At 37.1% G+C, this 15,063-nt stretch overlaps 3 pseudogenes; 2 read left to right on the top strand and 1 right to left on the bottom strand.

Annotated features, from left to right (window-relative positions):
* The first annotated feature begins 3,054 nt into the window (after window positions 1-3,054).
* Window positions 3,055-4,404, top strand: LOC138172266 (pyruvate dehydrogenase (acetyl-transferring) kinase isozyme 1, mitochondrial pseudogene; annotated as a pseudogene).
* Window positions 4,405-5,541: 1,137 nt separating this feature from the next.
* Window positions 5,542-7,458, bottom strand: LOC138172265 (heat shock cognate 71 kDa protein-like; annotated as a pseudogene).
* Window positions 7,459-9,860: 2,402 nt separating this feature from the next.
* On the top strand, window positions 9,861-10,202 carry LOC138172264 (eukaryotic translation initiation factor 1 pseudogene; annotated as a pseudogene).
* The last annotated feature ends 4,861 nt before the right edge of the window (window positions 10,203-15,063 follow it).

Here is a 15,063-nt window from a genome sequence, read left to right as displayed (position 1 = left end):
CTCATCCTCTGAAAAAAGAGGAAGGGGGGAGAAGATGAATGAAGATATTGAAAAAGCAATTTAAGGAACAGAGGAGATGTGTTAAGAATGCTTTTTGCCAGAGGAAGCTTGCTAGGAAAGTAGGAGGTATGGACATCCACTAAGAGAGGTGAGATTGTTATGAAGTTGGGAGCTGAGAGAGAATGTCTAGAATCTGCTATAGAGTCTACCCTAGGAAGTGAGGCAGCAGGATATTAAAGACCTAAATACACAGGTAAAGTAGAATTAAAGGGTTTTAATACTATACTTGAAATAACTACTCCTTAACTTAGTGGTAGAGTCGAAATTGATTGCTTAAACATCAATTGACGAATTTAAGAGAATATTCTAATAATATTACAGATACAAAAAGCTCTTGCTCTAATCATTCTGTAATCATAAATCACAAAATATCTATAATTTATTCTAATTTAATGTTATCTTGGAGTCCTTGAGGCAATTTTTGAGATATTTTTTTACTCTAAACTTAAGCACCCCCCTCCCAAAAAAAGAGCATTCTGCATAAAACCATGAACTACCTGCTTTTTTAAAGTGTAAAGGGGGGGACTGGCACAATCAGAGAGAATCTGATATTTCCTCCACATGGAAAAGTCTAGAGAGTTTACTTCTGAGAGAGTAATGGCGATACGTATTGGAAGGACCTTGCAGAGACTTTAGAGCATGTGTAGACATCGGTAGCTATTTCTAGTCTGCCAGCCATGTGGTAGACAGAAGCCTCTTGGACTGGCTGTAGTTTCAAAACAAGAACTAGAGGCACCTTCAAAGGACTTTAGTCATCCTCAGCCCCTTTCTCTTGGTAGACCACACTGCTCTTGATTTGACTCCTTCACTGACCATGTCTGGTAAGAGACAATGCTATGATGGGAACATTGGGCCTTCTCCCTCTGAGACCCACATGTGGCCTGTGAATACAAGCCTTGGAGCTTTGTCTATCTCAGTAGTTATTTTTTTGTCTTAGATAGAGGAATTCAAGACATGTCTTTCACATTTTGGGGAATCAGGAAGTTGAGTCCATGCACAATAAATTCACAGGAGACAAGGAAAAAAATCTCTGGACCTTTCCCATCAATACCTGAGAAAAAGAATCATCAGGCAGGGATATTGCATTTGCACTTGAACTTGGTGGGACTACTTCATTCGTGGAAGCTATGCCAAGTCTGAACTCACTCTCCTCAGAGACTAAGGTGGTAGAGGAAAGAATGTGTTCCCAAGGTGTTAGAGGGAAATGTTTGTACTTTTGATCTTGCCATATTTTTCTAAGTATATATTCCTTGGTAAAAAGCTAATTGAACTTTAAGTGGTTAAATGTAACTGGGACATTAGTCACTCACTGGTGACTAACATTAGGGGAACACAATCAAGGGGTGGCTCAAGATAATGGTACTAAAGAAAAGATGCTCTAACCCCTGGGGGGGGGTCTCTCTGTAGCACTGAGGCTGAGATTTGGCAACCAACTCTGAGATATAGGACTTGATACCTAAGTATAACATAATAAATTCAAATGTTAATTTCCAAACTGTCCAGCTTCTCTGTGCTTCTTTCAGAACTTCCTTCTGTTCTCTTCTTGAATGTCTAAAAAAATGACTCTCTTCTTTCGGGGTTAGGGGAATTACCACTGTCATCCATCCCTGAAACAACAATAATAACAAAAAACAGAAAAAAGAAAAAGAGGAGAAACCTTATGTGTATGTCTCTACATCTTGCATCCATCACATCTCTGTTAAAAATTGGGCAATATGCACCAGATCCTCTGGAGACATGATTGTTCATTGCAATGATCAAAGTTAAGTCTTTTAAAGTTGTTCCTGTTATTCTGTTTCATTCATTTGCCACAATTTGTTCAGTCATTCCCCAATTCTCTAAGAGGTAGCCTCAGGCATCCCTTTGGATTCTAATTATTACTTTTATTTTTCACTTAAAAAAAAACCTTTAAGATTAAGAATGTTGTTTACTTTGTGACTATTCCTTCTCTGGTATTTCCCTCCCTCCTCCACTCTCTTCCCCAGATTAGTTGGCTTCCCAGCTGAATTTTATGTATTTCAATAACAAGGGGCTTGTGTGTATGTGCATATTCAGTCCTCCTTTGAGCATTTCAGATAAAAATGAGGTTCGTCTTATGCTCACTTCCCCTACCCCTTCCTTAATATTCTTCTATTATACACCAATTATGAGAAATATCAAGTTCCCCTTTCTATGTTCTTTCTATACTAGTGTATTCCTCATTTCTCCCCTCTTAAAAACCTCAGAACAGAAGAAACCCACTCCTGAGACCTTCATTTTTCTTATTTAACTTCCTCAATATCCTTTGAAGATATCAAGGTTGATTCTTCTCACAAAATAGAATGTTATCAGTATATCATCATACAGCCCCTTCCAATTGCTAAAATATATTTACCTTTCTAAGTTTCTCTGGACTCATACTTCTATTGGCAAGTCCCTATTCAGCTCTGGTATTTCATCAAAAATGTTTGACATTTGTCTATTTCATTAAAGGTCCAATTCTTGTTCCCCTTCCCTGTAGGATTATAGAGCTATTTTATTAAAAATGCTGTTGATTTTGTAGGTTAATTTCAAAACATTCAACTTTGATGAAGCTATTAATTGTCTTAATTAGTTTCTCTTAATATTCTCTAGTATTTTCTGAGTGGAACATCATCATCAGACAATATACAGAGGGTTTTGTTTTTTCTTTCATTATCTTTTTTTTAATTTTTCATTGCCTCATTACTTTTGCTAACATTTTTAGAACTATATCAAAAAGGAAAATCTATAGGGGGCATTTTTGCTTTACTCCCACAATTATTGGGAAAGCTTCTAGTACATCTTCATTGCATATGGTGCTTGGTTTTGCTTGTTGATAGATGTTTTTTGTAATATTTTTTAAAGATATGTCTAGGCAGGACCACCCCCAAATACCCCAGAGTACGTGCCCTGGATTCCTGGAGCCACACACGAGATGGTGCCTCCTGGTTTAGGGTCTCTTGTTTCCTCACATTTTCTGGAACCCATCTCACCATGAGGTTAATGAGGTACCTGCGACGGGTAGCTTTGGCCAGCTAGGGTCTGGGCCCAGGTCCCAGTGCCGGCAGTGGGCACAGCATCCCAAGTCAGGTGGATTTCTACTCTTGCTTCTCCCAGTCCCCGATCTCCATGAAGTAGTTTCTGGACTACAAAGCTGTGAATACATCTGAAAAGACCTCATTTATGTTTTTGCAGCCGTTGTCAGTGAGATTGGCAAAAATAATGGAAGAAGTAAATCTTCCAGATAGTCTCCTAAGAACACCTTCAGTTCAACTGGTAAAGAGCTGGTACATTTAGAATCTACAGGAGCTCCTTGATTTTAAGCATAGAAGTGCTGAAGATGCTGAAGCAGTTTATGACTTTCCAGACACTTGTGATAAGAATCTGGAATCAACATAGTGTTGTCATTTCTACCATGCTCAGGGTGTGATTGAATACAAGGAAAGCTTTGATGTAGATCCAGTGACCAGCCAGAAGGTACAATATTTTTTGGATCGTTTTCACATGAGTCGCATTTAAATCAGAATGCCACTCAGTCAGTACTCCTTACTGTTTGGTGGAAAAGGAAAAGGAAGTTCAACTCACCGAAAACACATTGGAAGCATTAATCCAAATTGTAATGTTTTTGAAATCATTGAAGATGGCTATGAAAATGAAAAGCATCTTTGTGATTTGTATTATATTAATTCTCCAGAACTAGAACTTGAAGAATTAAATGACTAATTGTTGTCATCATGACACTAGTGAACATTTGAATGCTGAAATTATATTCCATAATACACTAAAGCAAAATCACCAGGACAATCCATGCAAGTGGTTTATGTACCATTACTTCTCTATCACATGGTGTTTGAACTTTTCAAGATTGCAATGAGAGCAACCATGGAACACCATGTTGACAAAGGTGTTTACTCTTCTATTCAGGTTCACTTCAAACTGGGTAATGAGGACTTGACTGTGAAGATGAATGATCATGGAGGTCCTTTAAGACTCTTCAACTACATGTATTCGACTGCACCCCAGCCTCCTGTTGAGATATCTAGAGCTGTATCATCTGACTAGTTTTGGTTCTGGATTGCCCATATCTGGGCTTTATGCACAGTACTTTCAAGGAGACCCAAAATTGTATTTCTTGAAAGGTTACTTTTGAATCTCTGAATACATGTGAAAGTTACTTAATGTAAATGTTATTTATATTAAGACCCTATCACAGAGTCACTGGAAAGGTTCCTGGTATATAATAAAGCTATGTGGAAACATTACAATGCTAATCATGAGGCAGATGACTAGTGTGTGCTAAGCAGTGAACCAAAGAACATAATGACCATGTTCTACAGTGCATAGCTGCATTTAAGCCATGTGAAACAAAAAAAGGTTTCTAGTGTTATATTTGAGAGGGACTTTGGAAAAATTACACAAAACATTTCACATTTAATTTTCACATTCATTGACTGGGTAGTTTTACAGATTGAGTAATATGACAAAGAAAAGGAAAATGATAAATGTTGAAGGGAATGTGAGATAATTGAGCACTAATGCACTGTTGGTGGAATTGTAAACTGATCCAACTATTCTGGAAAAAAATTTGGAACTATGCCTGAAAGGCTATAAATCTGTGCATACTCTTTGACATAGCAATACCACTACTAGGTCTATATCCCAAAGACATTTCTAAAAAAAAAGTGAAAAGGACCTATTTATACAAAAATATGTATAGCAGTTCTTGTGGTGGCAAAGAATTGTAAATTGAAAGGATGCACATCAATTGTGAAATGACTGACAAGTTATGGTATATGATTGTAATGGAATATTATTGTGCTATAACAAATGATGAGCAGGTAGATTTCAGAAAAACCTAGAAAGACTTACATGAACTGATGCCAAGTGAGGTCAACAGAACAAGAAGAACATTATACACAGTAACAGCAATATTGTATGATGACCAACTGTGAATGATTTAGTTATTCTGAACAGTACAATGATCCAAGAAAAATCCAAAGGATTTATGATGGAAAATACCATCCACCTCCAGAGAAAACTGATGGAGTCTGAATGCAGGTTAAAGGATACCATTTTTCATTTTATTTTTTCATTATTTTGGTTGTGTTTTTATTCACAACATGGCTGATATGGAAACATGTTTTGCACGAATGCATATGTATAACCTATATCAAATTGCTTACTATCTCAGGGAGGGGAAGGAGAATGAGGGAGGGAGAGAATTTGAAACTCAAAAAAAATGATGGTGTCAATTTTAAATAGATTTTATTCTCTAGGATAAAATTGCATTTCCACTTGCTTACAATATTGATAAAGTGCAATGTTGTTCATTTCTTTCCCTCTTCACAGGTTCAAGTATTCAGATTGCCCAGTTTCACAAAGTAGTTTAAATATCACTTTTAAATAGCTACTGCCTTGGCTACAAATTTGAGCCCTTTAATTTTTGGAAAGCTGTGTGCAATCCTCTTTCTTCTGGTGTGTTTAGTTGACGTCTTCAGAAGTGGGTCCAGAAGAAGCACCTCCAGATGGGGCTGCTACACCCCCTGGGAACCCACCAGGCTAGCCTCCTGGCATGCCCCCTGCTCTCTGGTACAGCTTAGTAATGATGGGGTTGCAGACCTTCTCCAATTCTTTCTGCTGATGCTTGAATTCTTCCTTTTCAGCAGTCTGGTTCTTATCCAGCCAGTTGATTATTTCATTACTTTTGTCAAGGATGTTCTGTTTGTCTTCATCACCAATTTTACCTTGTAGTTTTTCATCTTCTACAGTAACCTCCATGTTGAAAGCATATGATTCAAGAGAATTCTTGTCTGTCTGTTTCTCATCCTTAGCCTCATATTTCTCAGCCTCCTGAAACATACAATCCCTGTCTTCTTTGCTCAGATGTCCTTTATCACTGGTGATGGTGATCTTGCTCTCCTTGCCTGTGCTCTTATACACAGCAGAAACACTGAGGATGTCATTGGCATCAATGTCAAATATTACTTCAATATGAGGAACACCCTGAGGCTGGGGGGGATTCTTGTGAGCTCAAACTTGCCAAGCAGGTTGTCATCCTTTGTCATTGCTCTCTCACCTGCATAAACCTGAATAAGCACGCCAGACTAGTTGTCCAAATAAGTGGTCTGTGTCTGCTTGATGGACACGGCAGTATTGCATTTGATCAGAGCTATCATAACTCCACCAGCAATTTCACTTCCAAGGGAAAGAGGAGTGACGTTCAAGAGCACTGAGTCCTGCACATTCTCAGAGTTATCGCCAGACAAAATGGCAGCCTGGACAGCTGCACCATAAGCACAGCCTCATCACGATTAATACTCTTGCTGAACTCCTTGCCATTGAAGAAGTCTTGCAGAAGCTTCTGGATTTGGGGGATTAAAGTAGAACCACCCACCAGGTTGATGTCATGAATCTGTAATTTATCTAGCTTGGTATCTCTTAAGGTTTTTTCCACAGGGTCCATTATGTCACAGAAGAAATCAGTATTCAACCCTTCAAAATGGGCTGGAGTGATTGATTTATAGAAATCAACACCTTCATAGAGGGAGTCATTCTCAATACTGGCATGGGTACTGAAAGAGAGGACACACTTTGTATGTTCACAAGTGGTGTGATGAAGGCAAACATCCTTCTTGTTCTCACTGATGCTTCTTGTGCTTTTGCTTGAACTCAACAATGAAATGTTTGACCATTTGGTTGTCAAAGTCCTCCCCATGCCAGTGGGTGTCCTCAACTATGGACCTGACCTCAAAGATGTGTCTTCCATGGTAAGAATGGAGATACTGAAAGTAACACCTCCAAGGACAAAAATCAACACATTTCTCTCCACACCAACATTTTTGTCCAAGCTGTAAGCAATAGCAGCAGCAGTTGGCTCATCGATGATTCAGAGAGCACATTGAGACCAGCGATGGTTCCAGAGTCTTTGGTAACCTGACATTAGGATTCATTGAAATAGGCTGGTACTGTGATGACAGCATTTGTGACAATCTTCCCAAGGTAAGTTTCAGCAATTTCTTTAATCTTGGTCAAGACCATTGAAGATGTTTCTTCTGGATAGAAACTTTTGGTCTCCTCTTTGTACTCTACTTGGACCTTAGGCCTGCCTGCATCACTCACCACTGTAAAAGGTCAGTGCTTCATGTCTGATTATACAATTGCATCATCAGATCTGTGATCAATCTGCCATTTTGCATCAAAAAGTATTGGTGGAGTTCATTGCAACTTGATTCTTTGCATCATCATCAATTAAAGGTTCTATGTCAGTGAAGGCCATGTAGCTTGGGTGGTCCTATTTATTCAGTCATTAGCAATTATCTCCACTTTCCCATGTTGGAACATTCTCACACAGGAGTAAGTGGTGCCAAGCTCAATGCCATCTGCTGGTCTCTTAAACATGGTTGCTGGGGAGTCAGAGGTCGTAGCTGACCACAGAAGAAGGACTGCTACTGCACTAAGTAGACCTTCAAAAATTTTTTTCTAAAAAATGTTAAAAATTGTCTTTTTATATGCAATTGGGAAAAATAAGATATTTTTTAAATTTTTGAATCAATATTCATGAATGGTATTTGTCTAAAGTCTATTTTTTATTAACTTTCTTTGGTTTAGAGATTAAGGCTATATTTGTCTAATAAAAGCATTAAATGCCTTCTTTTCTGAATTTTTGAGAATAATGTGCATAATACTGGTATTATTCTTCAAACTATGATACCAATTCTCCCATAAATCAACTATGTCATTTGATATTTTGTGATTTCAACTTCTTCATTTTTAATTTTGTTGATGTGCTTTTCTGCCATCTTGTAGATTAATTGGTGTAGTCAGAGCTTTATCAAAAATGACTAGTCTTTCCAAAGAACCAGCTTTTATTTTATTTTTAATAGTATCTTATTTTTCCTTAGCTACATATGAAGAAAATTTCTAGGATTCATTTTTACAAGATTTTGAGTTCCAAATTTTTCTCCCTCCCTCCCCTCTTCTCTTCTGAAAATTGTAGGTAGTTTGACACAGTTTTTATATGTACTATCACAAAAATATATTTCCATATTAGTCACAGTTGTGAAATCAGAAATAGATTTAAAACATGAGAAAGAATAAAGTAAGCAAAAGAATATGCTTTGGGGGGGCTAGGTGGTGCAGTGAATAGAGCACTGGCCCTAGAGTTAAGAGGACCTGAGTTCAAATGTGGCTTCAGACACTTCACACAAAAAACTAGCCGTGTGACCTTGGGCAAGTCACTTAATCACAATTGCCCTACCTTCCCCCCTCCAAAAAAAAGCAAAAAAAAATATGCTTTGATCTCATTTCAGAGTCCATCAGTTCTTTATCTGTCTATTTTACCCAAGTGAGACATCCAGGCATTTTCCTCCTTGAGTCCTTTGTAGTACTTGTCTTATATCACTGTATTGCTGAGAAGAGTTGAGTCATTAGTAGTTGATCATGACATGCTGCCAATACTGTGTACAGAGTTTTACTGATTCTTCTCATTTCACTTTGCATCCGTTAGTACAAGTCTTTCCAGGATCTTCTGAAATTTGCTTGTTAATTATTTCTTATTGCTTAATAGTTTACCGTTATATTCATATACCACAACTTGTTCAGCCATAGCCCAATTTATGGACATCCCTACAATTTCCAATATTTTGCACCACAAAAAGGACCACTTTAAACATTTTTGCATATGCAGGCTCTTTTCCCTTTTTATGATCTCTTTGGGATTCAGACCTAGTAGCAGTATCGCTGGATCAAAGGGTATGCACAATTTTATAACCTTTTGGACAGAGTCCCAAATTTTTCTCCAGAATTGTTGCATCAGTTCACCAACAGTGCATCACTGTCCCAATTTTCCCTCGCCGACATTTGTCATTTTCCCTTTTTGTCATATTAGCCAATCTGATAGGTGTAATGTTGGTACCTCAGAGTTGATTTAATTTTCATTTCTCCAATAAAAAAAGTATTTAGAGCACTCCTTCATAGGCCTATAAATAGCTTTGATTTCTTCAATTGAAAACTACTTGTTGATATCCTTTAACCATTTATCAATTGAGGAATGGCTTGTATGCTTATAAATTTGACTCAATTCTCCATATATTTGAAAAGTCAGACCTTCATCAGAGATACTTGCTGCAAAGATTTTTTATTGCATTATGATCCACAAAGAATACATTTACTATTTCTGTCTTTTTACATTTGATTTTGAGGTTTTTATACCCTATCACATGATCAATTTTTGTGTTGGTGCAATGGGCTTCTGAGAAAAAGTATTTTCCTTTCTCTTCCCATTGAGTTTTCTCCAAAGGTTTGTCATATCTAACTTTTCTAATATTCTATTTACTTCCTTTGCTTCTTGTTTATTTTTGGTTGGATTTATTGAATTCTGTTGTTGGTGGCTGGAGGCTGGAGGGCAGCTTGCCTGGTGCTGAGCTGGGGTCCTAGTGGTGGTGTCTGGCATGTGCTGAGGCTCAGGCATTTCCCCAGGGCTACACTGAAGTCTGGGGAGGTCAAGCTGCCAGAGGGTGCCTGCTTGTCCTGGCCTGTGCTGAAGTAGATGGAGGTCTGGCCTTTGGAGGCTGACTGTATGCCTGTATGTTGGCCTTGCTGAAGTACATGTTGGTCCAGCCTTCTGTTGATGGTTCTTTGAAATGGAGTCTGTCTGGCTCCAGTCACTGAGCCGCTGCCAAGGACTCAGCAGTCTCCCCCTGGAGCCCTTTCACTTCCCGACACTCAGTCATCCCCCACCCACCTTCTTCCGCCACCACCTTCCTCAGACTGTTTCCACCGAGGAAAAGGAATCATATCATATGTCCACTATCCAGAACCTCCAGTCTTTCGACCCCTTTGCTGATGCAAGAAAGAGTGATAACTTGCTTCCTGCAAGAACTGAGGATTATGTCCGTATAAGAATTCAACAGAGAAACGGCAGGAAGGCCCTCACTACTGTCCAGGGGATCTCTGATGATTACGATAAAAAGAAACTAGTGAGGGCATTCAAGAAGAAATTTGCCTAAAATGGCACTGTAACTGAGCATCCAGAATATAGAGAAGCAATTCAACTACAGGGTGACCAGAGCAAGAACATATGCCGGTTCATTGTCAAGATTGGACTGGCTAAGGATTACCAGCTGAAGGTTCATGGGTTTTAAGTGCTTGTGGCTCATTGAAGCTTAAGTGAGGACTTCCTTGCAACAAGTAGAAAAATTCCCTTCTATCCCTTGTCACAAGTTGAAAAACCTCACAGCTTGTGTAATGTAACCATTTGGTGTCCGCTGTTTAACTTGGACTAGTGTAACTCATTCATGTAATAAACCGAAAAGAGCCATGCAAAAAGAAGAATATAAAGAAGTAGATGATGAAGAAGAAGATAAAGAAGAAGATGAAGATGGAGGAGGAGGAGAAGAAGAAGGAGGAGGAGGAGGAGAAGAAATGGAGTCTGATGGAGTCTGCCTGTTCCCCTGGGCATGCTAAGGCACATGGGGGGTCCTGGTTAATGTTTGTCTGTTCCACCACACTATGGCTCAGGATCTTCCACTGGTTTGTTGAGGTGGGGCTTGTTGCTGGATTGCTGGGATGCTTCCTAACCTGGATTGTGCTCCTCTTTTACCCAAGTGAGACAGGTCTTTCTTGTCCATCCTTCAAGTCTCCCAGGCTAAAAGACTACTCTGCCCCATCTTTCTGCTGGTTCCACTGTTCCAGGATTTGTTCTGGAACACTGTTTCATGGTTGTTTGGAGGTGAATAAGAGAGAGCTACAGCCAATTACTGCTTACTCTGACATCTTGGTTTCCCAAGAAACAGCTTTTAATTTTAACAGTTCCACAGTCTTTTTGGTTTCCAGATTATCTGCTTTTCTAATTTATAAAATTTCAACTTTTTTATTTATGTTCTTGTTTGGTTTTTAATGTATTTTCAGTCCTTATTCTATTTTTCTATTTTGTTAATGTATGCTTTTAAAGATACAGTTTTTCTTCTGAAGATTACTTTATCTGTATCCCAAAAACTTTGGTATGATGTCTTATTATTATCATTGTCTTTCATATAATTATTAATCTTTTCTATGATCTCTTAGGTTTATGTTTTCCTTCTTTTGTGTCTTTAGTGTTGGTGGGGTTTTTTAATCAAGATTTTTTTTGTCTCTTCCTCTGTTTGAGTTACTACCTTAAACAATTATTTTCCTTAATCACTTGGAGGCAACATTATTCCTACAGCCTTTCTTCTCCATTCATCCCCAGCCTCCTATTGACAAAACATCTGCATAGTTTTGGAATTGCTTACCCTATGGATTTACCGTTTATTTCATTTAGTCATCTAATTCTTTTCCTCTTTTCCCCTTCTTTCCCCTTAAGTGCTTATTTCCCATTTTCCCTCCTTCTAAACTCCTTTTGATTGTTACTTTTTTCCCTTTTCTATGTTTCTAATGTATTTATTTTTTAGCATTCATTTAAAAATTTTGAGTTTCAAATTCTCTCCCTCTCTTCCCCTTGTCCATTACCTGTTGAGAAGGCAAGCAATATGATACCCATTATGCATATGAAGTCATTTTAAAAATGTGTTTTCTGTATTAGCCACATGCAAAATAAAATTTAAAAAGCAAGAAAAATGAAAAATATGCTTCAATCTATACTCTGATTTCATTATCTCTCTTTCTCTCTCTCTCTCTGGAGGTAGATAGCATCTTTCCTCATGAGCCCCTTAGAACTATTATAGATCATTGTATTGATCAGAGTAGCTAAGTCTTTCACAGTTCATCATAATTAGAATATCACTGTTACTGTATACAATGTTATTCTGGTTTTGCTCGCCTCACTTTGCATCAGTTCATATAAATCTTCCCAGATTTTTTGAAACCATAACTCATGATTTTTAACAGTACAATAATATTCCTTCACAATCATATACCACAACTTGTTCAACCATTCTTCAATTGATAAGTATCCTCTCAATTTCCAATTCTTTGTCACCACCAAAAAAGGTGCTATAAATAGTTTTTGTACCTATAGGTCCTTTTCCTTTGATCTCTTTGGGATACATACCTAGAAGTGGTATTTCTGGGTCAAAGGTCATACATAGTTTTATAGCTCTTTGGACATAGTTCCAAATTGTTCTCCAGAATGATTGGATCAGTTCACAATTCCACCAACAGTGCAATAGTGCACCTATTTTTCCACATCTCTTCCAGCATTTGTCGTTTTCCTTTTCTGTCATGTTGGCCAATCTGATAGTTGTAAAGTTATACCTCAGGGTTGTTTTAATTTTCATTTCCCTAATCTATAGTTGTTTAGAACATTTTTTCCAGATGACTATAGATAGCTTTACTTTCTTCCTCTGAAAATTGCCTGTTGATATCCCTTGAGCATTTGTCAATTGACTAATGCCTCTTATTCTTATAAATTTGACTTGATTCTCTATATATTCTGTATATATTTAAGTAATAAGGCCTTTATCAGAAAACTTGTTTAAAATTTTCTCCCCAGTTTCCTGTTTTTCTTCTCATTTTGACTGCATTGTTTTTTATGCAAAACTTTTTAATTTCATGTAATTAAAACTGTACGTTTTATCTTTTATGATTCCCTCTCTCTCTCTCTCTCTCACACACACACACACACACACACACACACACAATCCAATCATAAAATCTTGCCTTAGATTCAACAGGTAATTTTTGTATGTTCCCTCAATTTGCTTACAATAAAACCCTTTATGTCTAAATCATGCTCCTATTTTTAGCTTATTTTGATATATAGTGTGAGATTCTGTGGTTTTTTAAATAAGGATTTCTTAATCTTGTCTTCATTAAATCTCTTCCTTTTCTTCCTGTTCTGAACTTTTATTCTCTGATTTTTATCTATATACTTATTTATTCCTTCTTGAGTCTCTTTGTGTTCCTCATGAATTAAAACTTCTTCAGTACTAAGATTGAGCTTTCTCTACTAACCAACTTCTATATTATTGCCTGAGCATCTTATTTTTTTCCTATGGTGTTTCATTCTTAAAAGTAGAACTTAATGAAGGAAAGAAGAACAAAAGCATTGCCCTGTGCTATAAATTACCCTGTGTCACAAATCCAGTTCTACTCACTGCCCTTCCCAATAGTGTTCTTCTTCCCTTTTGTTATTCAGTGTCTTTTCTGCATCCATGTTCTCCTACCTTCTGGGTGCCAGTTGTCCCAAGGAGTACCATTTTCCTTTTTTTTGAGGCAGGGTATTGTCCTTAGAGGCAAGATACACTCTCAAAGTGTTCTTATGTACCAATGCTTCACAGATCATACCTACTGTAAGGTCTCTGTCTCCCCACACAGATAAATACCGCTTAACCCATGGGAGCGTTGTTTAAATGGGAATGTCTTCCCCCCTTCATTGACTTGAGACTTCATTTTTCATTACCCTGCTTCAGTCTCTCCCTTTTGCCACTTATTCAATTCTCAGGTTCACCCTCACTTTTTTCCACTGAGAGAATAAAAAAGTTATCATTCCTTTGTTTACCCATGTACTTGATTAGAGTATATCACAGATTCTCTTCTATTCTCTTCCTCCCTTCTTCCCCTTTATGCACCCTCCCAGTTGGCAATTAAGTGCCACAAAATATGTTAATTCATCTTTGGGGAGATTGTGTGTTTCAGGCTTGCTCCTCCACTGTCACTTTTATTTCTTTAAATTCAGCTTTCATCTTTATCCATTGTATGTACTTAAAGAAGAAAAATCTCTTAATGGCTCCTCAGTTGTTGTTTTTAACCCTATATATTAATTTTAAATTTTGTGGTTTTTTAAATAATCTCTAGAGATTGGGTAAATTATTTAGTTATTTATTATTTCCTTGATACCTCTATTTATTAATATTTTTTCTGTATTCATTCCTTGGAGTATTTACAGTTTGAACAATCTCTGGCTTTTTCAAAATATGTTTCAAAAGACTCTCTTTTATTAACATCCAATCTTTTTCACAAGTAATTGTGTTCATGTTTGCTGAATATTTCTTTTGGTTTGTATCTTGAGCTGTTTTGCTTTCTGGAATACATTATTACATTCCTGTCTACAGTTTCTAGGGTGTGGTGCAGAATAGTCCAGTGTTATTTGAATTTCCTACCTTTTATAATTGAAGTTCTTCCTCCTAACCACCTACAGAATTTGGTGTTGTCACTGGAATTCTTATTTTAAACACTATATGTCTTGGAACTTGAAGCAAAGAGTTTTTGCTTTTCTAGAGGCAATCTGTGTTTTTTTTTTTCAATTGATGTTTTGTTTTCTGTATTCAGAAACTCTGAGCAGTTTTCTTGCATTTTTTTTCTGCGTTCATTCATTCATAATAAATACATTATGGTATTCAGGTCTTTTGGGTTTTTTTGTTTTTTGGAGGGGGGAAGATAGGGCAATTGGGGTTAAGTTACTTACCCAAGATCACATGGCTAGTTGTTTTTGTGTGTTAAGTGTCTGAGGCTGGATTTGAACTAATCCTCCTGACTTCAGGTCTGGTGCTCTATTCACTGTGCCTCCTAGCCACCCCAGTGTTCAGGTTTTTTATTTAAAATGTTCCTCTGAAAGACCTCTGATCTTTAAATTGCATCTGCACATCCTGTCTTTGAAATCTTTGGCTTTTGTAATTTATCTTTATTAGTATTATTGGCTTTTGCTTCTCTTTTTCCAGACTTTTCTTCATTTTAGTATATTTGTTTTACAAAATTGTAATTCTCTCTTTTGTTTCTTTGGAGAGACTTGCCATCATGGGTACAAGTTTGTCTTCTCTGCTAATTATTTCTGCTATACAAATGGTAATTTCTGACACTTATTCTCTTCCACCTTCCTCTCTTATTTTTTTATTTCTATATTGAACCATTCTGGAATATTATATTATTCTATGTCCTCTTGGGATTTTACAGAATTCTATATTTCCTAAACTATTAGTTTAATTCCTTTGTATTACAACATTTATTTAAAGAAGCTTGTAATTCTTTGATATTTTAGTACTCATCCTTCATTTTAATTTTAGTGTGCTCTCTGTTGATCTATGTGCT

The sequence above is a fragment of the Petaurus breviceps genome, unplaced genomic scaffold, assembly GCF_028583685.1.
Source record: "Petaurus breviceps papuanus isolate PSGF00001 unplaced genomic scaffold, PetGlider_PUasm1.0 523, whole genome shotgun sequence".
In the NCBI taxonomy this organism is placed as follows: Eukaryota; Metazoa; Chordata; class Mammalia; order Diprotodontia; family Petauridae; genus Petaurus; species Petaurus breviceps.
This window is presented reverse-complemented; position numbering and strand designations above follow the sequence as displayed.